Source organism: Piliocolobus tephrosceles, chromosome Y (genome assembly GCF_002776525.5).
Source record: "Piliocolobus tephrosceles isolate RC106 chromosome Y, ASM277652v3, whole genome shotgun sequence".
In the NCBI taxonomy this organism is placed as follows: Eukaryota; Metazoa; Chordata; class Mammalia; order Primates; family Cercopithecidae; genus Piliocolobus; species Piliocolobus tephrosceles.
In genome coordinates, this window is record NC_045456.1 from 23009242 (window position 1) to 23035818 (window position 26577).

The 26577-nt window shown below is 40.4% G+C and overlaps 1 pseudogene; it reads left to right on the forward strand.

Moving 5' to 3' along the window:
• The first annotated feature begins 281 nt into the window (after positions 1–281).
• Positions 282–3492, forward strand: LOC111535456 (annotated as a pseudogene).
• The last annotated feature ends 23085 nt before the right edge of the window (positions 3493–26577 follow it).

Sequence of the window (26577 nt, forward strand, 5' to 3'; positions counted from 1 at the left end):
GGGGTGGATCACAAATTCAAGACTAGCCTGGCCAACATGGTGAAACCCTGTCTCTACTAAAAATATAAAAATTAGGTGTGGTGGTGCATGCCTATAGTCTCAGCTAGTTGGGGGGCTGAGGCAGAGAATTGCTATAACCCAGGAGGCAGAGATTGCAGTGAGCTGAGATTGTGCCATTGCATTCCAACCTGGGCAACAGAGTGAAACTCCTTTTCAAGAAAAAAAGAAAAGCAAAGAAAAGAAACTGGTGAAGAGACAAAAATCAAAGCAGATTTGTTCAGATGATGGAAAATCCTCAGATTCTTATAGGCTTTAGAGAAAGACTTTATGGTCTGGTAGAAAGATCAATGGGATACATTGAACGCTTGCCTAGAGTAGTTAACAGATGGGTCAATATTCTCAAAAACCTGCAACTTAAATGTGCACAGAGGCCAAATTCTATGAGGAAGTTTATGATCCTGAAAGGAAGTATGCTACTCCCTCTCAACCTCTATTTGATACGTGATTTGATATTGTTAATGCAATCCATGAACCTATGGAAGAAAAATGTGAATTGAAAGCAGATAAAACAGAATTTCAGCTGAAATTCAAAGCTGAAAGAAAGGCCAGGGTTGAAGATGAAATAAAAGTGAATGAAGAAAACAAAGACCCCAAAGGAATTCCTAAATTTTGGACTTGCTTAATGATGTGGTTTAGGAATATGATGAACCTATTCTGAAGCACTTCAAAGATATTAAAGTGAAGTTCTCAGATGCTAGCCAACCTATGAGTTTTGTCTTAGAATTTCACTTTGAACCCTGAATATTTCACAAATGAAGTATTGACAAAGACATATAGTATGACGTCAAAACCAGATGACTCTGATCATTTTTCTTTTGATAGGCCAGAAATTATGGGTACCAGATGGACTGAGAAAAAAGGAATAAAAACCTTTAAGAAGCAGAAACACAAGGAATGTGGGACAGTTTCTGATGGGAATAAAACAGTTTCTGATAACTCTTTTTTTAATTTTTTTCAGCCCTGCCTGAAGTTCTGAGAATGCAGTTCTGAATGATGCTTCTAAAGCTGTATTTGCTGCAAACTGTGAAAATGATTTATAATCCCAAAATCAGTGTTATACTTTACTGGAGCAGCTGTTGAAGATGATGATGATTATGATGAAGAAAGTGAAGAAATGCATTATAAAGAGGAAACAAATGGAGATGAGAAAAATTATCCAGGCTGGGTATGGTGGCTCACACCTGCATTCCAGCACTTTAAGAGGGTGAAACAGGCATATCACTTGAGGCCAGGAGTTAGAGACCACCCTGACCAAAGATTACCCTGGTGAAATCCCATCTTTACCAAAAACTACAAAAATTAGCCAGGTGTGGTGGTGGACACCTGAAGTCTCAGCTACTTAGGAGGCTGAGGACAATCACCTGAGCCTAGGAGGTCAACGCTGCAGTAAGCCATGATTATGCCACTGCACTCCACTTTGTCTGACAGAGTAAGATCCTGTCTCAAAAAAAAAAAAGAAAAAAAAAAAAAACTATCCAAAGCAGAATCAAAAACTCGTGGAGAGCAAGGAGTAGTAAAGTAGGATGGCCTATCTTCTGCTTCTCTAGAAAAGAAATATTTACATCTGACAAGTCTATTTCAAGGGTTTGTGGTGGTGTTTTCTTATTGTTGTTTGCTTGCTGGCTTGTTTTTGTTTTACAGCCTAAAATAAAAATGTTAGATACAGAAAACAAGTGTACTCCAACTAATTAATTAAGGATAGACAATAGAAGAATACCACCATTTTGCAATCCCTAATAAATAAATAAATCTAAAGCAATGATTATCAATGACTACTAGAAGGCAGTTAGGTATGTTGCCTATAATATGCACAATAAGACCTATAAAGAAATTTGCTTCCTAACTCCCCCAAAGCAGTCTTGCACAATCAATCCTCTAGATTTAACCACTTATTTGCAATAAATTTAGGGGCTTAGAGAAACATATAAAGGCATGATGGTGGGGAGTGTTTTACGGGAATAGATGAACACAATTCAGAGAGCAAGAAACTCTACTGGACAAGTGACTTTTTTATCAAATAAAAAGTATGAGATAAAAGTGGAGTGGAAAATCGATAAATTAGAAAAGGCTTAAAAGGCATTTTAAACAATTATAAATAAGAGATTTATTTTAATCCTGATTCAGAAGAATAACTATAAAAAGTGTAACTTCGAAATATATAAACCCGGCCGGGCGCGGTGGCTCAAGCCTGTAATCCCAGCACTTTGGGAGGCCGAGACAGGCGGATCACGAGGTCAGCAGATCGAGACCATCCTGGCTAACACGGTGAAACCCCCTCTCTACTAAAAATACAAAAAAACTAGCCGGGTGAGGTGGCGGCGCCTGTAGTCCCAGCTACTCCAGAGGCTGAGGCAGGAGAATGGTGTGAACCTGGGAGGCGGAGCTTGCAGTGAGCTGAGATCCGGCCACTGCACTCCAGCCCGGGCAACACAGCAAGACTCCGTCTCAAAAAAAAAAAAAAAAAAGAAAAAGAAATATATAAACCCTTAATGTGCTTGTAAATACAGATACCCATACAAATATATATTATGATATACACATACAAATATATATTTTGTATATATACATATTCTTGTTAATATGTTGAAGTTGAATGCTTTTGTTAATGTTCATTTTTACATGATTATATAATTACACCCTTAAAAAAGGATTCCTGTCTTTTAAAGATACACAATAAAAATATTTTTATAGGAAATGATATTTCAGAAATTTGCTTCAAAAAACTGTGAGGGTAAGGGAGGATCATGAATGAATCATGAAATAGGTGGAAAGTATACATGAAATAAGACTGGCTATGTTGTAACAGTTTTAGAAGCTGAATGATGGATATGTGGGGTAATTCTCCGTGTGTATATTCAAAATAATTCACAGGTTTAAAACACAAACAAAGACAAATGCAAAAAGAAAAGTATACCTTCGTATTCCCAAGTATCTTTGCTGAGGAACAAGCTCTATAGACACTACTTGCTTTCTTCACATTTATGTGGACCAATGCAATACCACTTATTTAAAAATTATTTGGGAGGCCAAGGCAGGCGGATCACCTGAGGTCAGGAGTTTGAGACCACGTTGGCCAACATGGAGAAACCCTGACTCTACTAAAAATACAAAAATTAGCCAGGCATAGTGGTATGTGCCTGTAGTTTAAGTTACTTGGGAGGCCGAGGCAGCAGAATCACTTGAACCCAGCAGGCAGAGGCTGCAGTGAATTGAGATCATGCCACTGCACTCCAGCCTGGGCAACAGAGCAAGACTCCATCTCAAAAAAAAAAAAACAGAAACAAAACAAAACAAAAACAAAATTAGCATAATAAAGGAGCAGATAAATACAAATCAGACCACTTATATTTCAGAAAACAGCTATAGTTCTTAAAATTCCAGAGAAACATCTGTTTTTAAAAACAGATGGAAATTTCTGGGCCCAACTCCTAGGAACTGATTTTTAGGGGTCAGATATCAATAGTTTTCTCCAACACCAAGCACATTTTGAAAAACATTAGCACACTCTTGTAAAATCCTCTTTGTCCACATCTAAAACAGCTTTTCCACTGAGGATTGTATTGGTCCATTCTCATGTTGCTAATAAAGACACACCCGAGACTGGGTAATTTAAAGAAAAGAGGCTTTCCTGACTCACATTTCAAAATGGCTAGGGAGGCCTCAGGAAACTTACAATTATGGTGGAAGGGAAAGCAAACACATCATTCTTTACATGGCAGCAGTAAGGAGAAGTTCCAAGTGGGGAAAAGTCCCCTATAAATTCATCAGATCTCATGAGAACACACTCACTATCATGAGAACAGCAGCATGCAGGTAACTGCCCCCATGATTCAATTACCTCCCACTAGGCCACTCCTACAACATGTGGGGATTATGGGAACTATATATAATTCAAGACAACATTTGGATAGGGACAGAGCCAAACCATATCAAGGATTAATATTACCAAAATGCCAGGGGTTCAGTCTAGGTCCTGCTGCTCAGTGAAGGAAGCCATTTACTAAAACAACAAATATTGATAGGGAAGAAGCTTTAATCAGGTGCTGCAGCCAACAAGATAGGAGCTCAGTCTCAAATCCATCGTACCAACTAAAGTCAAAGGTTTATATAGCAAGCAAAAAATATGAATACATGCAGAAAAACAGAAATTATGGAGGTGTAAGGAGGATGATTTGGTCAACAGGAAGCAGGTGGTCAGTTACGCATGCATGATGGGTGAGGGGTCTGGCATTTCATTATCCAAATGGAGTAATCCAGTTACATTTTAGTTCCTTGACACTACCCGGGAGGCCTAATGGTGGGCTGCCTAAGAAAGGAACTCAGATAAGACACACTTTAAAACTTTTCAAGTTCAAGGAGGTATATTTGCCAAAGTTAAGGATGCACACCCATGACACAGCCTCAGGAGGTCCTGATGACATGTGCCCAAGGTTTTTGGGGCACAGCCTGGTTTTATACATGTCAGGGAGAAATAAGACATCGGTCAATATATGTAATAAGTACATTGGTTCCATCCAGAAAGGCGGGGACAACTCCAAGAAGGGAGGGGGCTTCCATGTTACAGGTAGGTGAGAGACAAATGGTTGTATTCTTTTGAGTTTCTGATAAGCCTTTCCAAAAGAGGCAATTAGATATGCATCTAATTCAGTGACCAGAAGGATGACTTTGAATATAATGGAAAGCAGATTTGCCCTGAGTAGTTACAACCTTGAAGGGACCCAAGGTATTTGCCTTTCACAATGCTACAAAGGGACATTTTGGGTAGCTCCATATGATGGTGGCCTCATGGCCAACTGGGAATCAGAGGTGAAATTAATACTATAGTTTTCTTCTGAAACACAATCTTTCTCTCTCCAGCCCCTTACTTCCACCAAAGATACATAATAACAGGACCATCTCTAATTAATATTACACACAAATTCTGTTCAGGCCAGGCACAATGGCTCATGCCTATAATCCCAGCACTTTGGGAGACTGAAACAGGCAGATCACTTGAGCCCAGTAATTTGAGACCAGCATGGGCAACATAGCAAAACTGTATCTCTACAAAAAAACAGAAAAAATAGCTGGGTTGGTGGATCACACCTGTAGTTGCAGCTACTCAGTGGGCTGACATGGAGGTATCATCTAAACCTGGAAGGTTAAGGCTGCAGTAACCTGTAAACACACTAATGCACTACAGCCTGAAAGCCAAAGTGAGATTCTAAAGAAAAGGAAAAGAAAAAATAATTTCAAAAGAGAAAACCAAATTTTACCTTTTTCTGTTGTATTACTAAACTATTTTAATAAACCCTTATAAACAAATCTATTTGATATGATTTTGCTGGGTCCCCTGTGTCATACTGTAATCTCAAATTGTAATCCCTGTAATCCCCATCTGCTATGGAAGGGACACAGTGAAAAGTCATTGGATCATGAGGTTTTCCCCATACTGTTTTCATGATAATGAGTGAGTATCACAAGATCTGATGGTTTTTGTATTAGTCCATTTTCATGCTGCTGATAAAGACATACCTGAGACTGGGCAATTTATGAAGAAAAAGAGGTTTAATGGAACTCTCAAGTCCATTGATATAAGGAAATAGTGAACAGGAATTAGAATGGACTGATATGCTATCTTTTTAACTAGATTGATTATAAGGTAAAAACTTCATAAGCCTTTAATAATCATTTATAATTTTTTTATTATTATACTTTCAGTTCTGGTGTACAGGTGCACAACATGCAGATTTGTTACATAGGTATATCCATGCCATGGTGGTTTGCTGCACCCATCAACCCATCAGCTACATTAGGTATTTCTCCTAATGCAATCCCTCCCTTAGTCTCCCACCCACCAACAGGCCCTGTTGTTTGATGTTTCCCTCCCTGTGTCCACGTGTTCTCACTGTTCAACTCCCACTTATGAGTGAGAATATGTGGTCTTTGGTTTTCTGTTCTTGTGTTAGTTTGCTGAGAATGATGGTCCCCAGCTTCATTCATGTCCCTGCAAAGGACATGAACTCATCCTTTATTATGCCTACCTACTATTCCATGCTATATATGTACCATATTTTCCTTATCCAGTCTATCATTGATGGATATTTGGGGTGGTTCTAAGTCTTTGCTATCATGAACAGTGCCACAATAAACATATGTGTTCATGTGACTTTATAGTAGAATAATTACAATCCTTTGTATAGATACCCAGTAATGGGATTGCTGGGTCAAATAGTATTTCTAGATATAGGTCTTTGAGGAATTGCCACACCATCTTCCACAATGGTTGAACTAATTTACACTCCCACCAACAGTGTAAAAGCATTCCTACTTCTCCACATCCTCTCCAGCATCTGTTGTTTCCTGACTTTTTAATGATTACCATACTAACTGGTGTGAGATGGTATCTTATTGTGGTTTTGATTTGCATTTCTCTAATGAGCAGTGTTGATGAGCCTTTTTTCATATGTTTGTTGGCTGCATAAATGTATTCTTTTGAGAAGTGTCCGTTCATATCCTTTGCCCACTTTTTGATGGGGTTGTTTTTTTCTTGTAGATTTGTTTTTCTTTGTAGTTTCTGGATATTAGCCCTTTGTTAGATGGATAGATTGCAAAAGTTTTCTCCCATTCTGTAGGTTGCCTATTCATTCTGATGATAGTTTCTTTTGCTGCACAGAAGCTCTTTAGTTGAATTAGATCCCATTTGTCAATTTTGGCTTTCGTTGCCATTGATGTTGGTGTTTTAGTCATGAAGTATTTGCCCATGCCTATGTCCTGAATGGTATTGCCTAGGTTTTCCTCTAGGGCTTTTATGGTTCTAGGTCTTACATTTAAGTCTTTAATCCATCTTGAGTTAATTTTTGTATGAGGTGTAAGGAGGGGATCCTAGCCATATGCTTTTGCATATGGCTAGCCAGTTTTTCCAGCATCATTTATTAAATAGAGAATCTTTTCCCCATTGCTTATTTTTTTCAGGTTTGTCAAAGATCAGATGGTTGTAGATGTGTGGTGTTATTTCTGAGGCCTCTGTTCTGTTCCATTGGTCTACATAACTGTTTTGGTACCAGTACTATGCTGCTTTGGTTACTCCAGCCTTGTAGTATAGTTTGAAGTCAGGTAGTGTGATGCCTCCAGCTTTGTTTTTTTGCTTAGGATTGTCTTGGTTATGCAAGCTCTTTTTTGGTTCCATATGCAATTTAAATTAGCTTTTCTCCAATTCTGTGAAGAAAGTCAATGGTAGCTTGATGGGAATAGTACTGATTCTTTCTATTCATGAGTATGGAATGTTTTTACATTTATTTGTGTCCTCTCTTATTTCCTTGAGCAATGGTTTGTAGTTCTCCTTAAAAAGATCCTTCACATCCCTTGTAAGTTGGATTCCTAGGTATATTATTCTCTTTGTAGCAATTGTGATTGGGAGTTCACTCATGATTTGGCTCTCTTTTTGTCTGTTACTGATGTATAGGAATACTTGTGATTTTTGTCCTTTGACTTTGTATCCTGAGACTTTGCTGAAGTTGCTTATCAGCTTAAGGAGACTTTGGGCTGAGATTATGTCATCTGCAAACAGAGACAGTTGGACTTCCTCTTTTCCTAACTGAATACACTTTACTGCTCTCTCTTGCCTGATTGCCCTGACCAGGACTTCCAATACTATGCTGAATAGGAGTGGTGAGAGAGGGCATCTTTGTCTTGTGCTGGTTTTCAAAGGGAATGCTTCCAGTTTTTCCCCATTCATTATGATACTGGCTATAGATTTGTCATAAACAACTCTAATTCTTTTGAGATACGTTCCATGAGTCCCTAGTTTATTGAGTGTTTTTAGCATGAAGGGCTACTGAATTTTGTCAAAGGCCTTTTCTACATCTATTGAGATAATCATGTGGATTTTGTCATTGGTTCTGTTTATGTGATGAATTACATTTATTGATTTGCACTTGTTGAACCAGCCTTGCATCTCAGGGATGAAGCTGACTTGATTCTGGTGGATAAGCTTTCTAATGTGCTGCTGGATTTGGTTTGCCAATATTTTAATGAGGATTTTTGCATCAATGTCTTGCATCAATTTAAGCTGATAAGTCTCCTTAAGCTGATATCATCAGTGATATTGGCCTGAAATTTTCTTTTTTTGTTGTGTCTCTGCCAGGTTTTGGTATCAGGATAATGCTGGCCTCATAAAATGAGTTAGAGAGAATTCCCTCTTTTTCTATTGTAGTTTGTAAAAGAATGGTACTGGCCGGACCCAGTGGCTCACACTTGTAATCGCAGCACTTTAGGAGGCGGAGGTGAGTGGATCACCAGGTCAGGAGATTGAGGCCATCCTGGTCAACATGGTGAAACTCCACCTCTACTAAAAAAAAAAAAAAAAAAAAAAAATTAGCTGGGCATGGTGGCATGCACCTGTATTCCCAGCTACTCCAGAGGCTGAGGCAGGAGAATCGCTTAGGTGAAGGTTGCAGTGAGCTAAGATCACACCACTGTACTCTAGCCTGGTGACAGAATGAGACTGTCTCAAAAAAAAAAAAAAAAAAAAAAGGAATGGTACCAGCTCTTTGTACCTCTGGTAGAATTCATCTATGAATCTGTCTGGACCTGGAGTTTCTTTAGTTGGTAGACTATTAAATACTGCTTCAATTTCAGAACTTGTTTTTGGTCTAGTCAGAGATTCGACTTCTTCCTGACATAATCTTGGGAGGGCATATGTGTCTAGGAATTTATCTATTTCTTCTAGATTTTTTAGTTTATTTGCGTAGAGGTGTTTACGGTATTCTCTAATGGTAGTTTGTATTTCTGTGGGATTGATGGTGGTATCCCCTTTATCATTTTTTATTGCATCTATTTGATTCTTCTCCCTTTATTTTATTAGTCTGGCCAGTGGTCTATCTAATCTGTTGATCTTTAAAAAAAAAAAAAAAAAGCAAAAAAACAGCTCCTGGATTCACTGTTTTGTTTTGAAGGGTTTTTCATGTCTCTATCTCCTTCAGTTCTGCTCTGATCTTAGTTATTTCTTGTCTTCTGTTAGCTTTAGAATAACCAGTTTAGAGAATATAAATGACCTGATGGAGCTGAAAAAAACAGCATGAGAACTTCATGAAGCATACACAAGTATCAATAGCCGAACTGATCTAGCAGAAGAATGGATATCAGAAATTGTAGATCAACTTAATGAAATAAAGCGAGAGGACAAGATTAGAGAAAAAAGAGTGAAAAGGAATGCATAAAGCCTCCAAGAAATATGGGACTATGTGAAAAGATCAAACTGACATTTGATTGTTGTACCTGAAAGTGACATGGTGAATGGAACCAAGATGGGACACACTCTTCATAATATGATCCAGGAGAACTTCCCCCACCTAGCAAGGCAGGCCAACATTCAACTTCAGGAAATAGAGAGAACACCACAAAGATATTCCTCAAGAAGAGCAATCCCAAGACACATAATCGTCAGATTTACCAAGGTTGAAATGAAGGAAAAAATGTTAAGGGCGGTTAGAGAGAAAGGTCGGGTTACCCACAAAGGGAAGTCTATCAGGCCAATGGCGGATCTCTTGGCAGAAACCCTACAATCCAAAAGACAGTGGGGGTCAATATTGAACATTCTTGAAGAAAAGAATATTCAACTCAGAATTTCATATCCAGCCAAACTAAACTTCATAAGTGAAGGGAAAATAAAATCCTTTACAGAAAGCAAATGCTGAGAGATTTTGTCACCACCTGGCCTGCCTTAAAAGAGCTCCTGAAGGAAACACTAAGCATGGAAAGGAACAATCGGTACCAGCCACTACAAAGTCATACCAAATTGTAAAGACCATCAACACTATGAAGAAACTGCATCAACTAACAGGCAAAATAGCCAGCTGGCATCATAATGACAGCATCAAATTCACACATAACAATATTAACCTTGAATTTAAATGGGCTAAATGCCCCAATTAAAAGACACAGATTGGCAAACTGGATAGATTCAAGACCCATCAGTGTGCTGTATTCAGGAGACCAATCTCACGTGCAAAGACACACATAGGCCAAAAAAAAAGGGATGGATGAATATTTACTAAACAAATGGAAAGCACCAAAAAAAAAAAGCAGGGGTTCCAATCCTAGTCTCTGATAAAACAGACTTTAAGCCAACAAACATCAAAAAAGACAAAGGAGGGCATTACATCTTGGGAAAGGGATCAATGCTACAAGAAGAGCTAAGTATTCTAAATATTTATGCACCTGATATAGGAACACCCAGATTCAAAAGCAAGTTCTTAAGACCTACAAAGAGACTTAAGTCTCCCACACAATAATAGTGGGAGACTTTAACACCCCACTGTCAATATTAGACAGATCAATGAGACAGAAAATTAACAAGGATACCCTTGTGAAAATTAACGAGGACTTGAACTCACTCTGGACCAAGCAGACCTAACAGACATCTACAGAACTCTCCACCCCAAGTCAATACAATTACATTCTCCTCAGCACATCACACTTATTCTAAAACTGACCACATAATTGTAAGTAAAACACTCCTCAGCAAAAGAGTGGAAATCATATCAAATAGTCTGTCAGATCACAGTGCAATCAAATTAGAACTCAGAATTAAGAAACTCACTCAAAACCACACAACTATGTGGAAACTGAACCCTGAATGACTACTGGGTAAATAACTAAATGAAAGCACAAATAAAGATGTTCTTTGAAACCAATAGAACAAAGACACAATGTACCAGAATCATTTACAACTTTTTATTAAAGAGCAAATTAATTCTCCAAGAAAACCCTGTTATTCTGACACAGAGAACCAGGTCTTGGCCTTACATCAGTGTGCTTTTGATATTAATGTTTCATTTATAGAACATCTCTCAACTAATTTTCAGATAACTCAAATAACCAGAATCATCCATCTTCCATAATAGTCCCTGAGCCTATATGGATTGAATAGTTTTAATTTCTGGCCCTGTGTTTCACAAAAACAGTTCATTTTGACTGTCACCTTCTCCTGGGTCTGAATATGAGGATTGATTGGTTTCACCATTCAAGATTTAAGAGAAGTACTGCCTTTTTCAGACCCAGAAGTCAAAACTCTGAAACTTAATAGCACGAAGATTAGTTAATAGAATATTTACAAGGCAGAATGTCTACTACAGTTGTCTCTAGCGTTTAACAAGTTAAAATACTGTAATTTGGTGTTTAGTAGTTGCTGTCTACAGCATTTCAAACCATTGTAGTAAAGTGAATAGGTACTAGCCAATCAAACAACAAAGAAACAAAGGGCATCCAAATCAGTATATAGAAAGTCAAACTATCACTGTTCAGTGATGATATGATTGTATACCTAAAAACCCTAAAGACTCATCCAAAAAACTCCTAGATCCAATAAGTGAATTCAGTAAAGTTTCATGATACAAAATCAATGCACACAATGCACACACCAAAAATGACCAAGCTGAGATTCAAATCAAGAACTCAATCACTTCTATGACAGCTGCCAAAAAATAAGTTAAAATACTTACAAATATAGCTAACCAAGTAGGTGAAAGATCTCTACAAGCAAAACTACAAAACACTGCTGAAAGAAATCATGGATGATAACACAAACAAATGGAAACACATCCCATGCTCATGGATGAGTAGAATCAATATTGTGAAAATGAGTATAGTATCAAAGCAATGTACAAATTTGATGTAATTCCCATCAAAATACCACTATCTTTGCTCACAGAACTAGAAAAAACAATCCTAAAATTCATATGGAAACAAAAAAGAGCCCTCATAGCTAAAGCAACACTAAGCAAAAAGAACAAATCTGGAGGTGCCACAGTACCCAACTTCAAACTATACTACAAGGCTGTAATTATCAAAACAGCTATGATATTGTTGCAGGACTTTTCATTGGTTCAGCTAAATACTGGGTTCCTGTCCGCTCCACAGCCACAGAAATTTAGGTTCACAGATGGTTTAAAGGGTGAGTGATGCCGGGTTTTATTGGGTGAGAGGGGAAAATAAAGGGAAACAGGGATTTTTCAGAAGGCCAGATTTCCCTGCTAGAAGAGGAGGAGCCAGGTTCCTCCTGGCTATGAACGTGGTGAGCCCCCCCAGCCTCCCTCCACTTCAGTGGGCAGGCTGTTTGGAGTTTCTCCAGGGACTCCCTACCCGCTAGCTGTCTCGGTATTGGTATAAATACAGGGACAAAGACCAATGGAACAAATAGAGAACCCAGAAAGAAAGCCAAATATTTTCAGCCAATCGATCTACCACAAAGAAAACAAAAACATAGGAGGGAAAAAGACACCGTATTAAACAAATGGTGCTGGGATAACTGATAAGCTACATGTGGAAGAATGAAACTGGATCCTCATCTCTCACCTTCTACGAAAATCAACTCAAGATGAATCCAAGTCTTAAATCTAAAACATAAAACCATAAAAATTCTAGAAGATAACATTGGAAAAACTCTTCTAGACATTGGCTTAGCCAAAGAGTTCATGATCAAGAACCTAAAAGCAAACGCAATACAAATAATTTAAAAAAATAAAATAAACAGATGGAACCAAATGAAACTAAAAAGCTTCTCTGCAATGTAAAAGAAATAATCAACAGAGAAAATAGACAACACACAGAGTGGGAGAAAAATCTTCACAAACTCTGCATCTGAAACCTAGGAGGCCAGATGGTTTGTTTTGAGAAAGGAATTCAGGGAATGAGTCTTTACAAATGGTTTTTATATTATTTTGCCATATTATGTTCATATTTGCCATATTATGCTCATTCCCTCAAGCAAGAAGAGTGTTCTCCATTCCCTACTCCTTAGCTAACTCTTGATACTATTTATGTCTGTCAACCCAGGAATTGTGAAAAGGTAACACAGTTTTAATTTTATAATTTTCTATGGTATATTAGCTATACAATTTTTCTTTTCTGAAAATTTCCTTGGAGAAACCTGTTGCTTTTTTTTTTTTAAGTTGCTCTTCCTTACTTTTTTTTTTTTTTGTAGACACATTTTACACATTATGAATATTAATCCTTTTTTTTTTTTTTTGAGACAGAGTCTCACTCATTTGCCCAGGCTGGAGTGCAGTGGCTTTGATCTTGGCTCACTGCAAGCTCCACCTCCCAGGTTCACGCCATTCTCCTGCCAGAGCCTCCCAAGTAGCTAGGACAACAGGCCCATGCTGCCACACCTAATTTTTTTTATTTTTAGTAGAGACGGGGTTTCACCATGTTAGCCAGGATAGTCTCGATCTCCTGACCTCGTGATCCACCCACCTCGGCCTCCCAAAGTGCTGGGATTACAGGCGTGCACCACCATGCCTGGCCCGAATATTAATCTTTTCTTGTTATAAATTTTAAAAGTATCTTTCTCCCATTTGGCAAACAAAGTCCTCCAGTTTTTCTCAGGACCTTTCCAGGCATAACATGAAATCACAATCACCAGATAACTATTTAAAAGTATACTGTTAGTGGGGCATGATAGCTAATTCCTGTAATCCCAGCACTTTGAGAGCCCAAGGCAGAAGGACTGTTTGAGTCCTGGAATTCAAGACCAGCCTGAGCAACATAGTAAGAACACATCTCTACAAAAATTTAAACAATTAGCCACATGTGGTATTCTTCTCCTGTAGTTTCAGCTACTCAGGATGCTGAGGTGGGAGGATCCTTTGGGCCTGGAAGGTCAAGGCTACAGTGAGTAATGATCACACCACTACATTCCAGTTTGGGTCACAGGACAAGACCCTGTCTCAAAAATTAATAATAATAATAAATAAAATTAAGTTCAAATAAAAATTCATTGTGCAGATCTAACTTCCAGAAATTTTAACTTCATTTTTCTGAGTGAATCTTTACCTAGTTATATTTTTTAAATTTCATTGTAGAGCAAAGTTCAGAACTACTCATCTAGTGTGTTGTAATTACAAATGTTTAAATATAATAAAACAAGTCAGAGTACATCGTGAATAAGTTATTGTTTGATTTCATATTTATGAAGATAACTAATGGATTATAATATATTCAAAATTTATCTTACCATGGATAAGGGGGTCAAACTTTTGAAAGTTACTGGTAGGTACTTGTGTGTCTTCAAATTTCTTTTTTTTTATTTTTATTTTTTTGAGATGGAGTCTTGCTCTATTTCCCAGGCTGGAGTGCAATGGCGCCATCTCAGCCCACTATAACCTCTGGCTCCCAGGGTCAAGCCATTCTCCTGCCTCAGCCTCCCAAGTTGCTGGGATTACAGGTGCCTGCCACCATGCCCGGCTAATTTTTGTATTTTTATCAGAGACAGGGTTTCACTATGTTGGCCAGGCTGATCTCAAACTCCTGACCTCAGGTGATCCACCTGCCTCAGCCTCCCAAAGTGCTAGGATTACAGGGGTGAGACATTGCATCCAGCTGTGTCTTCAAATTTCATAGAATTGAATGAATTACTTTCCAATTATACTTAGTGTTTTCTTTTCTTTCTTGTTTAAAATCCAAAATTTTCCCAGGACCCTAAATTTTGACTTCTTGAAATACCAAATTTGATTGTTTTTGGTCACTTAGTTATGTAATATATCCTGTATTGTTTCTATAAAGTAAAAATTTATTTAGATTTACCACTTCTTTGTATACAAAAGTCACTGTCTTACCATTGTTTGTTGAATACTGCATCTTTTCTGTTAGTATTGCCAATCTTATTATGTATTATGTTTTTATATTTGCATGAGAATAGTTCTATGCCCTAATATATAAATATATTACTGCATAAAAATAACACTTTTTTATTACTAAAGCTTTATTATGTTTTTAATTTTGTTAGGTTATTTGTGTTCCCATCTCAATTTTATTTATTTGCTAATTTAACTTTTTTTAGAAACAAGGCCTTACTCTATTACCCACTCTAGAGTGCAGTCATGGAATCATATTTCACTGCAGTTTCCAAATCCAGGGCTTAGTCAATCCTTCCATTCACCTTTATGAGTAGATTCAACTGACATGAAGCTACTGTGCTACCATATTTCAGTAGTACCAGCCTATATAATGCAAAAATCATATGATATAATGCAGCCTTGTCTCCCATGAATCTTCCACTAGTAATCTCTTTTGAAGACTATGACTCTTAATTATAACAATATTTTTTATCCCACAATACTTCAATTAATAGGTCCTATAGGAAGTTTTACCTTGTAAGTGAAATCAGCAAAAATGGCTCTGCAGAGATTTTTCAAAACCCTGTCCCTCTATAGAAACACCAAACACAAAACAAAAGAAGCAGAAACAAAAGAAAAGGCAAAAAAATTGTCATAATATTGTCAGAATTCTGAAAAATAGTTGACATCAATACTGTGAATGTCAAATGGAGAAAAAGGAACTTAAACATAATAAAGAGAATTGTGACATTTTAACTTACCTTTGATCAACTCCCTTCTTAGCATAGATGTCATGAAAATTGCATCCCAAGTTCCCATACAAATACTTGGTTCCAGAGACAGCAGAGAAGACCTTGTTTCCAGGAAATTCCATCTGTGTATTTTACCCATTTTAATTTGTCTGAGGATTCTCTGCACAACTCACAAGACATTTCCTTTTGCTTCACATAACTTGGATTTCTAAGGGTGGAAAGGTAGAAAAGTGGGGCATTCATTCCTACAATGACATGGAAAGTCAAACGAATAGGCAACGCTACCAGGAACAAAAAAGTAAAGTCAGAGCAAATAATAAATTGATGAAAAGCATGAAGACACCAATCTGGGAGAGTTACCTTTGGGAATAAAAGCTTTGGAGAGGTCCTATAAATAAAAAAGAACCCATATCCATGAGAAGTGCAGAATAAACTTTCAGACAATACATGAGGAAATCATAAGCTCACCTCTGGTTGATATTCAGACTGAGCTGAAGCAGGAAGGCAAGGCTAAAGCAGAGCTATAAATGACTTTCTGCGTTTTGAAACACTGCCCAAAATAGCCAGTTTACAAAACTGGGAGACTTTTTTTCTTTTCTGTCATTTGATTGTTGTGGATTCCATGTATTAGAAAAAATTATGTCAAGCCACCATATAAGCACAATGTTTTTTAAAAAAGATTCAGGAATCACATAAAACAATAGAAATACAGTCTTATAAAAAAGAGTATTAAAAAGTTACGAAACATTTATAACCCACAACAGACAACAAAGTCAACTCTAATGAGACAAAAGAATCTGAATTACAGAGATACCAGATTAGAATGTCAAAATGTTTAGTTTTCAACAAAAATGTAAAGCCAAGCTAAGAAGCAAAAATATGTGGTTTATTCACAGAATAAAAGGAAAATTAACAATTTTCATGGGCTACAAAGCAGAAAAAAAAGAATAAAAAAGAAAAATGAACAAAAACTGTCTCTGAGGAAGCACACATTAGGCTTACTGGACAGAGATTTTATATCAACTCAATTACATTGGTCTCAAAGAATTATGGGAAATCATGAATAAAAACCACAAGAAGTATAGTATCTTATTAAGTTGAAATCAGTAAACTATCTTGGCCAACATGGTTAATCCCTGTCTCTACTAAAATACAAAAAGTGAGCCAGGCATGGTGGTGCATGCCTGTAAGCTACCTGGGAGACTGAGGCAGGGGAATTGCTTGAACACGGGAGGTGGAGGTTGCAGTGAGCTAATATTGTGCCACTGCACTCCAGCCTGGGGACAGAGCAAGACTCAGTCTGAAAAACAAAAATAAAACCAAACAAAATGAAAAAAGAAAATATCAGTAAAATAAAAAATAATAATTCCAGAACTGAAATGTATGTTAACTAATGAAGTGTGAAGAAGGGTACTACCAGACCTTAAATGATACTATAAAGCTATAGTAGTCAAGACACTGTAGTACAGATTAAAATATAGACTAATAAATAAATCAATAAAAGAAAACAGAGCCATTAGTGGCTCATGCCTATAATCTCAGCAGTTTTGGAGACCAAGACAAGGTACCTTAGGCCAGGAGTTTGAGACTAGCCTGGGCATCATTGTGAGACCCTGTGTCTATACAAAAAAAAAAAAAAAAAAGAATGAAAGGAAGAAAAAAGAAAAAAAAAATATATCAACTTATCTTTGACACAAAGGCAAAGGTAATAGTAAAAAGAAAAGATGGTCTTTTGAGCAAATGGTGCTTGAATAATTGGATATCCAAATGGAAAAAAAAGAATCTAGATACAGACATTACATCCTTCACAAAAATGATCTCAAACATGATCTCAGACATGTAATCATAAAACATAAAACCGTAAAACACCCAGAAAATAACCACAGGAAAAAATCTAGACAATCTTAAGTTTGGAAATGACTTTTACGTATGACATCAAAAGCATGATCCATGAAAAAGAGAACTGATAGGCCAGACTACATTAAAATTAAAAATTCTGTTCTGCAAAAGATAATGTTAAAAGAAAAAGCCAAGTCATAGACTAGGAGAAAATTATTTGCAAACGCCCTTCTGGTGAAGGACTTTTATCCAAAATACACCACCAGTTTTTAAAATTCTTCCCTAGCAAGCAGAAAAAAGGCAAAAGGCAAAAGGCAAAAAAAATCTCAACAACAAAAAGTACACATTCAAATTTAAAAATGAGCAAATGCCTTGAACAGACACTTCATTTAAAAATATATAGAGATGGGGTGCAGTGGCACGCCTGTAATTCCAGCACTTTGGGAGGCTGAGGAGGGTGGATCATGAGGTCAGGAGATTGAGACCATCCTGGCTACCAAGGTGAAACCCTTATTAAAAATACAAAACAAAAATTAGCCAGGCACGGTGGCAGGCACGTGTAGTCCCAGCTACTTAGGAGGTTAAGGCAGGGGAATGGCGTGAACCCAGGAGGTGGAGCTTGCAGTGAGCCAAGATTGCGCCACTGCACGCCAGCCTGGGTGACAGAGTAAGACTCCATCTAAAAAAAAATAAAAAATTAAAATAAGTTGAGCATGATGGCAGTACCTGTAGTCCGAGCTTCTTGGCAGGCTGAAGTGGGAGTGGGTTTTTCAGCTTTAGCAGGTTGGTGATGTTCTTCTCTATGCTGTCTATTTTGTCTATCAGCTCCTGCATTGTTTTATCACAATTTTTAGATTCCTTGGATTGGGTTTCAATGCACTACTATAGTTTAATTATCTTTGTTCCTATACACATTCTAAATTGTATTTCTAGGCCCTGTGTAGTGGCTAATGCCTGTAATTCCAACACTCGGGGAAGGTGGGATGGGCAGATCACTTAAGGTCAATTCACGACCAGTCAGGCCAACATGGAGAAACCTCATTTCTACCAAAAATACAAAAATTAGCTAGGCGTGGTGGCACATGCCTGTAGTCCCAACTATTCTGGAGGCTGAGGCAGGGCAATCACTTGAACCCAAAAGGCAGAGCTTGCAGTGAGCCAAGATTGCACCACTCTACTCCAGCCTGGGCAACAGGGCAAGACCCTCTCTCAAAAAAAAAGAAAGTAAAAGTAAATTCTATTTCTGTCATTTCAGCCATTCCAGGCACATACACAACCTTTGTTGGACAGGTAGTGTGAACATCTGGAAGAAAGAAGGCACTATGGCTTTTTAAGTTGTCAGGGTTCTTGCATTTATTCTTTCTCATCTTTGTGGGCTTGTCTAGCTTTAATGTTTGAGGTTGCTACCTTTGGATTTTTTTTTTCTTTTACACCATTTGGTGACCTTGAGGGTTTAATTTTGGTTGAAGGTGGATGGAACAAACAGTCTCATTTGTGGAAGATTTTAGGGGATTAAGGTTAGGCTCCCAGTACCTGGACTGCAGGTTCTAACTCTGGGGGACTTGTACCCCAATTTAGTTATCTGTATCCTCATTGCAGGTGTTGAGGTGTTCCCAGACTACTGGTCATTACAGTCCCATGGGTGGTGTCAGTCAAAGTTTTTCAAAGCATGGTGAGAGCAGGATTTGTTTTCATTTGCACATGCCAATAGCAGTGCTAGCAGCAGCTGTGGCAGAGTGCTACCTGGTGCTGGGGTACCTTCCTCCCTGTGGCATTCACCGCTATGGCAGAGGCAATGCAGCTGAGAGGTGGGTGGAGATCCCTGCTGGCAGCTGGGTCATATTGGAGGTGGTGTTCGCTCAAGACCAGTACACTAGTGAGCACACACCTGTGTGCCTTGTCTGCTTTCTACTTCTCACAAACAGGGGTAGTCACTCAGGGTGAGAAAGAATCTGCTGCTCCCTGGACATTGTTAGCAAAAGGGCAGGGTACTTGTGCCAGCAGGGCTGGCGGGCTGTGTGTGCAATGGTGGTTGGCTGGGCAGGGGGTGAGTGACGGCACTCCGACGCACTGGCAGAGCAAGTAAAGCAAAACCTGCCTGCACAAACACCCACAAACAAAATGATGTGGGAAGTTGCCATGGTCCTTAGGAGGCTACGCTATAAAGTGTGACTGCGTGGGCTGGGGTGTAGCCATAGGGGCTGCTGTGCTGGAGCTCTCTGCTGGTCAGGCCTGGCCCACTAGTGTGGTCTCCCAGGGCACCCCAAGTCTGCCCTGTAAGCAGGCCCAGCCAGGCTGGGGCCCTGAGAGAGGCCAGCAAACCAAGGGGTACTCAGGGTGGACCAGCCCATCTGATGGGCAAGAATTCCCTGCAAAGTTTGAGTCCCACAGTTCCCCTAAAGCTAAAATCTCTTACGGGAGCAAGTCAAGCCTAACGGAATGAATGTACCTGGCCATGCTCTGCTACAGATGCTCCCGCACCAAACACTGAGATCCATGCCAGCTGTATTTCTGCCCTCACCAGTTCTCTAAGCAGCTCTCCCTGCCAACTCAAGTGTCCCTGTTCGTTGAGGGGTCTCTTCCTGCTGGGGTTCTGCAGGCGCATGTTAAGAGCAGGTTGCCCTTGCCTGTTCAGTTCACATATTCCCCTGTAGTTGTTGGTGGCCAGGAGGGGGTCGAGGTGTGCAGTTGCCCAATTCAGGGTTCCAAGCTTCCTCCCCCTTCAGCCCAGCTACTGTTTCTTCCCTCCATCCACTCTGAAGTGCCTCCCCTGTGAAGACCTATTAGGGGTGTACGAGTCATCCTGGTCTGTCAGTGGCAGCTGTTCCAACTGGCCTTGTGTAGTTGACTGGGTTTCAAAAGGTCAATTGTGATATTTCTGGCTTTATCTAGCCCATAAGTAGACCACATGGGGCTTGTTAGATCAGTGATATTCTGAGGAGAACATCACTCTTTCTCTTTTTTACATTTTTGGGTTACCCCATTTCTCATCAACATGTGTTTCAGTAGAGGTCCGGTATTCCAGAGTTCTAAGCTCCAGTTAAGGCCCAGAAATCTTCAGAAAATGTTTAAAGGACTTTTCTAGGTTTAAAAATATTAACTAGGGGCTGGGCATGGTGGCTTACCTGTAATTCCAGCACTTTGGGAGGCCGAGATGGGCGGATCACGAGGTCAGGAGATTGAGACCATCCTGGCTAACACAGTGAAACCCCATCTCTACTAAAAACACAAAACATTATCCAGGTGTAGTGGCAGGTGCCTGTAGTCCCAGCTATTCGGGAGGCTGAGGCAGGAGAATGGCATGAACCTGGGAGGCACAGGTTGCAGTGAGCCGAGATAGCGCCACTACACTTCAGCCTGGGAGACAGAGCCCCTGTCTCTGTCTGGAGCCATGAGGTCCGGAGTGCCGACCTCTGTTGCTTGATCTCGCGGAGACAAAATGGCACATTTCCGGGTTCTTCATTATAAACTGTTCCCGCGCCCGCCTAAACCTTTCCCGCGCGCGCCTAAACCTTTCCCGAGCGCGCCCAAACCTTTCCGGCGCGTGCCCAAACCTTTCCTGGGCGCGCCAACCTCTTCGCGCCCAGAAAGATATGCAGCCTAGGGCGCAGGTGCCATACCGCGGCCAGGGAAAATTACAAACCCAAGGCGCATGCGCAATTGTAATTTGAGAAGACCTGGCCCCCCGTCACCGCCCTGGCCCAACCTCTTCCCCTGCCAGCCTATATAAGGCATCGCACCACCATTATTAAATGAAACTTCATCAGGCTATTTGTCTTGTCTCATTTCTCGTGTTTTCTTGTCTCCTCCATTCTCACTCCCCCTTCCAGGGCCCGTTCGACTGTCCCGCGGGTCGGGACACCTGGCGCCCGAACAGGGACCTGGACACGGGGGAAAAAGTGAGGAAGAAGGCACTAAAGTCGGCCGAAAATGAAAGTGGAAGAAAAACTCCTCCAGACGTCGTGGGAACCTGCCGTGTTGGAACCAGAGGTAAGTAATAGTGTCTGATTATGGGACAAGAATTAAGCCAGCATCAGATTTATGTAGGGCAATTAAAAGAGGCTTTAAAAACATGAGGAGTAAAGGTTAAAAGTAATGATTTGTTTAAATTTTTTGATTTTGTAAAAGATACCTGCCCTTGGTTTCCACAAGAGGGAACCATTGACATAAAGAGGTGGCGTAGAGTGGGAGACTGTTTTCAAGATTATTATAGTACTTTTGGACCAGAGAAGGTCCCGGTGACAGCCTTTTCCTATTGGAACTTAATCAGAGATATAATAGATAAAAAGAAAAAGAAAAAGATCCTGAGGTAATGGCCGTGGTTACTCAGACTGAGGAAATATTAAGAGGCAGCTCCCAAACTGACCTCAAAAAACCCACACCTAGTAAAGAAATAGACATGATATCACTACAGAGTGATGAAGAGGAGGCTGGGGCCCCCTCAATAACAAATATAGAAACATCAAATAAGGAAAAGGCCAGAAAATACCCAGTTTTACCTACAACTAATGAAAACAAAAGTAAAAATAACCTTAACTGTTCAGAAGTAGACTGGGATAATTTGGAGGAAGGGGCAGCAAAATATCATAATTCTGACTGGCCACAAACTTTTACTTATCCTCCTCCCTATATAAAGGCTTCTGCCCCTGCAGTTATGGCAGTAATAGACCCAAAAGAGGAGCTTAGAGAAAAAATTGCACATCTTGAAGAGCAAATAAAGCTCGAAGAACTACGTCAGTCTTTAATCACTAGATTGCAAAAATTAAGGACAGGAAGTGAGAGCGTTCAATACCCTAAAGGAATAGAGAAACACTCTCACCCTCAGAGACTCGGACAGCATGTCCCAAAAGAAAGGTCGTTTGGTAGTAAGGATAGGGAGGATTCCTCTCCTCAAGACGTTTTTCCAGTAACTGAAACTACAGATGCACAGGGCCGAGCCTGGAGACACCACAATGGGTTTGAATTTACTGCAATAAAAGAACTAAAAACTGCTGTCTCGCAATACGGAGCTACTGCCCCGTACACCCTGGCCATAGTCGAATCTGTGGCCAAAAATTGGCTCACTCCCATAGATTGGAATACCTTAGTTAGAGCAGTTCTTTCCAGAGGCAATCATCTGATTTGGAAGTCAGAATTTTATGAAAATTGTAGAGATATGGTCAAAAGAAACCAACAAGCTGGAAATGGTTGGGATTTTGATATGCTAACTGGCTCGGGTAACTACACAGAAACTGATGCTCAGATGCAGTACGATCCTGGACTGTTTTCTCAAATCCAAGCAGCAGCTACCAAAGCCTGGAGAAAACTCCCTGTTAAAGGGGATCCAGGAGCCTCGCTCACAGGGGTCAAACAGGGGCCTGATGAGCCTTTTGCAGACTTTGTACATAGACTTTTGACCACGGCCAGCAGAATATTTGGAAATGCCGAGGCAGGGGTGGATTGAGTAAAACAGCTAGCTTACGAAAACGCTAACCCGGCTTGTCAGGCAGCAATCAGACCTTATAGAAAGAAAACAGACTTAACAGGCTACATCCGCCTCTGTTCAGACATAGGGCCCTCATATCAACAGGGCTTGGCTATGGCTGCTGCCTTTAGTGGACAAACCATAAAAGACCTCCTCGCTAGTAAAAAGAAGAATAGCAAGGGGTGCTTCAAGTGCGGAAAAATGGGACACTTCGCTAGGGATTGTAAGGGAGAGCTAGCTAAGACCTTAGAGGCAAAAGCTCCAGGCCTCTGCCCTAGGTGTAAAAGAGGAAAACATTGGGCCAACAAAGGTAAATCTAAAACTGACAATCAAGGAAATCCCCTAAAACCTCAACAGGGAAACGGATTGAGGGGCTGGCCCCAGGCCCCGAAACAAGCTTATGGGGTGGTCAGTTTTGTACCAACCAACCACAATCCGTTTCACAACTTAGCAGAGCAACCCCAGGAAGCGCAGGATTGGACCTCTGTTCCGCCTCCCACACGGTATTAACCCCTGAAATGGGACCACAGGCCCTAGGTACGGGTATATATGGGCCCCTACCCTCAAACATGTTTGGATTAATCCTAGGAAGAGGCAGTGCCACTATAAAAGGCCTACAGGTCTTTCCGGGAATAATTGATAGTGATTATACAGGAGAAATCAAAATTATGGCCAAGGCCATTAGCCACATCATCACCATTCCTCAAGGAAATAGAATAGCACAGTTGCTCCTGTTACCATTGTTAAAAACAGCTAATAAGGTACAATCACCTTTGAGAGGGGAAGGAGGATTTGGATCCTCAGACATCTACTGGGTACAGCCCATTACTAATCAAAAACCCTCTTTCACCTTATGGCTAGACAGAAAGTTATTTACAGGACTGATAGACACAGGGGCCGATGTAACAATTATTAAACAACAAGATTGGCCCGCCAGTTGGCCCACTTCAGAGACCTTAACAAATTTACGAGAAATTGGGCAAAGTAATAACCCTAGACAAAGTTCCAAATATCTCACCTGGAGAGATCAAGAAAGTAATTCCGGTCTCATTAAGCCATTTGTTATCCCTGATTTGCCTGTTAACCTTTGGGGTAGAGATCTTCTCTCCCAAATGAGGGTCATGATGTGTAGTCCAAATGATATAGTCACTGCACAAATGTTGGCTCAGGGCTACCACCCTGGGAAAGGGTTAGGAAAGAGAGAAGATGGCATTTTACAGCCAATCCCAGCCATAGGAAAATTAGATAAAAGGGAGTTTGGAAATGTTTAACCGTGGCCATTGACATGCCTGCACCCCAGAAAAGTGCTGACCCAATCACTTGGAAGTCAGATGAACCCGTTTGGGTTGATCAATGGCCACTAACCAATGAGAAGCTTGCCACTGTCCAACAGTTAGTGCAGGAACAATTAGAGGCAGGACACATTTCAGAAAGCAACTCTCCTTGGAACACCCCCATATTCGTCATAAAAAAGAAATCTGGAAAGTGGAGACTCTTACAAGATTTGAGAGCAGTAAATGCTACTATGGTTCTTATGGGCGCCTTACAGCCAGGGCTACCTTCTCCAGTTGCAATCCCTCAAAAATATTTTAAAATTATCATAGACCTTAAGGATTGCTTTTTTACAATTGCCCTTCATCCTACTGACCAAAAACAATTCGCCTTTACCTTACCATCTGTAAATTTTAGAGAACCAATGAAACGTTACCAATGGAAAGTGTTAGCTCAAGGTATGGCCAACAGTCCCACCTTATGTCAAGAATATGTGGCTACAGCCATACACTCAGTTAGAGAGACATGGAAACAAATGTATATTATACACTATATGGATGACATTCTTATAGCAGGACAAATAGGAGAACAAGTTTTACAGTGTTTTGCTCAACTCAAACAAAAACTAACCACAGTGGCGTTACAAATAGCTCCAGAAAAAATACAACTACAAGACCCTTTGCACCATAATTCCTCCCCTTAAAGTATAGCCTTTAGAATTTCCTAGTTCCTCTTGCATTTACTCCCCTCCCCTTAATAACACTTATGACCTTGATGTAGGATTCAATGAGTTGAATAATTGCTCCAACATAGCGAATGTTTCCCAATCGTTGTGTGCCCCAAACAGCTCAGTTTGTATATGTGGCAATAATAGGGCTTATACCTATTTGCCTACTAACTGGACAGGACGCTGTGTCTTAGCCACACTTTTGCCAGACATAGACATTATCCCTGGAGATGAACCTGTACCTATCCCGCTATAGATCACTTTTTAGGAAGAAAAATAAGGGCAATACAATTTATCCCCTTACTTGCAGAATTAGCCATAACTACTGCCGTAGCAACTGGGGCTACAGGCCTAGGGGTTTCTGTTACTCAATACACCAAATTGTCTCACCAATTGATCTCAGATATGCAGGCCATTTCAAGTACTATACAAGATTTACAAGATCAGGTAGATTCTCTGGCAGAAGTAGTGCTCCAAAATAGAAGAGGCCTAGATTTACTAACTGCAGAACAGGGAGGCATCTGCTTGGCTTTACAGGAGAAGTGCTGTTTCTATGCCAACAAATCCGGGATTGTCAGGGATAAAATCAGGCATCTACAAGAAGACCTAGAAAAACGACGAAAAGAAATAACCGATAACCCGTTTTGGACTGGGTTCCATGGACTCCTTCCCTATCTTATGCCATTCCTGGGCCCCCTGCTTTGCCTATTGCTCTTACTCTCTGTAGAACCTTTGGTCTTCAATAAGCTCATGACATTCCTTAAGCAACGAGTCGAGGCCATCCAAGCGAAGCCTATACAGGTCCATTATCATCTTCTAGAACGAGAAGATCGTGGTGGTTCATACTCGCACCCATTATGACCACCTTCCCTATGCGCTGAACTGGACAACCAATGACAGGTAAGAAAGCATCATCTCTCACTAACCTAAGACAGGAGGGCCGTCATAAGCTACTGCCTAATCCCACGACGGGTACCAGTGATGAGATGTATTACTCCAACCTAAGACAGGCGCAGTTCCCGAGGGATAATCTTCTAGCCACAATTATATATAAAAAAGGGGGACCTGTCCAGAGCCATGAGGTCTGCAATTAGCCGACCTCTGTTGCCTGATCTCTGCAAAGCGGAGACAAAATGGCACATTTCCGGGTTCTTCATTATAAACTGTTCCCGCGCCCGCCTAAACCTTTCCCGCGCGCCTAAACCTTTCCGGAGTGCGCCCAAACCTTTCCCGCGCACGGCCAAACCTTTCCCGCCGGCGCCCACCTTTTCGCGCCCAGAAAGATATGCAGCCTAGGGCGCAGGTGCGATCCCACTGCAGGGGGAAATTACAAACCCACCGCGCATGCGCAATTGTAATTTGAGAAGACCCAGCCCCCCTCACCGCCCTGGCCCAACCTCTTCCCCTGCCAGCCTATAAAAGGCATCGCACCACCATTATTAAACGAGACTTGATCAGGCTATTTGTCTTGTCTCCATGTCTCATGTTTTCTTGTCTCCTCCATTCCCACTCCCCCTTCCAGGGCCCGTTTGACTGTCCTGAGGGTGGGGACATGTCTCAAAAAAAAAAAAAAAAATTACCTAAGGCCCTGAGCTCCATTTTTCTTCACAGAATGTAAATCTCTCTAGTCTCTTTGAGGTTACCACCTCAATTTTCAGGTAAGAAAGCTGTTTAGGCCAGGCGCAGTGCCTGTAATTCCAGCATTTTGGGAGGCTGAGGTGGGCAGATCACCTGAGGTCAGGAGTTCGAGACCAGCCTGACCAACATGGAGAAACCCCATCTCTACTAAAAATACAAAATTAGCCCGACATGGTGGCACATGCCTGTAATCCCAGCTACTAGGGAGGCTGAGGCAGGAAAATCACT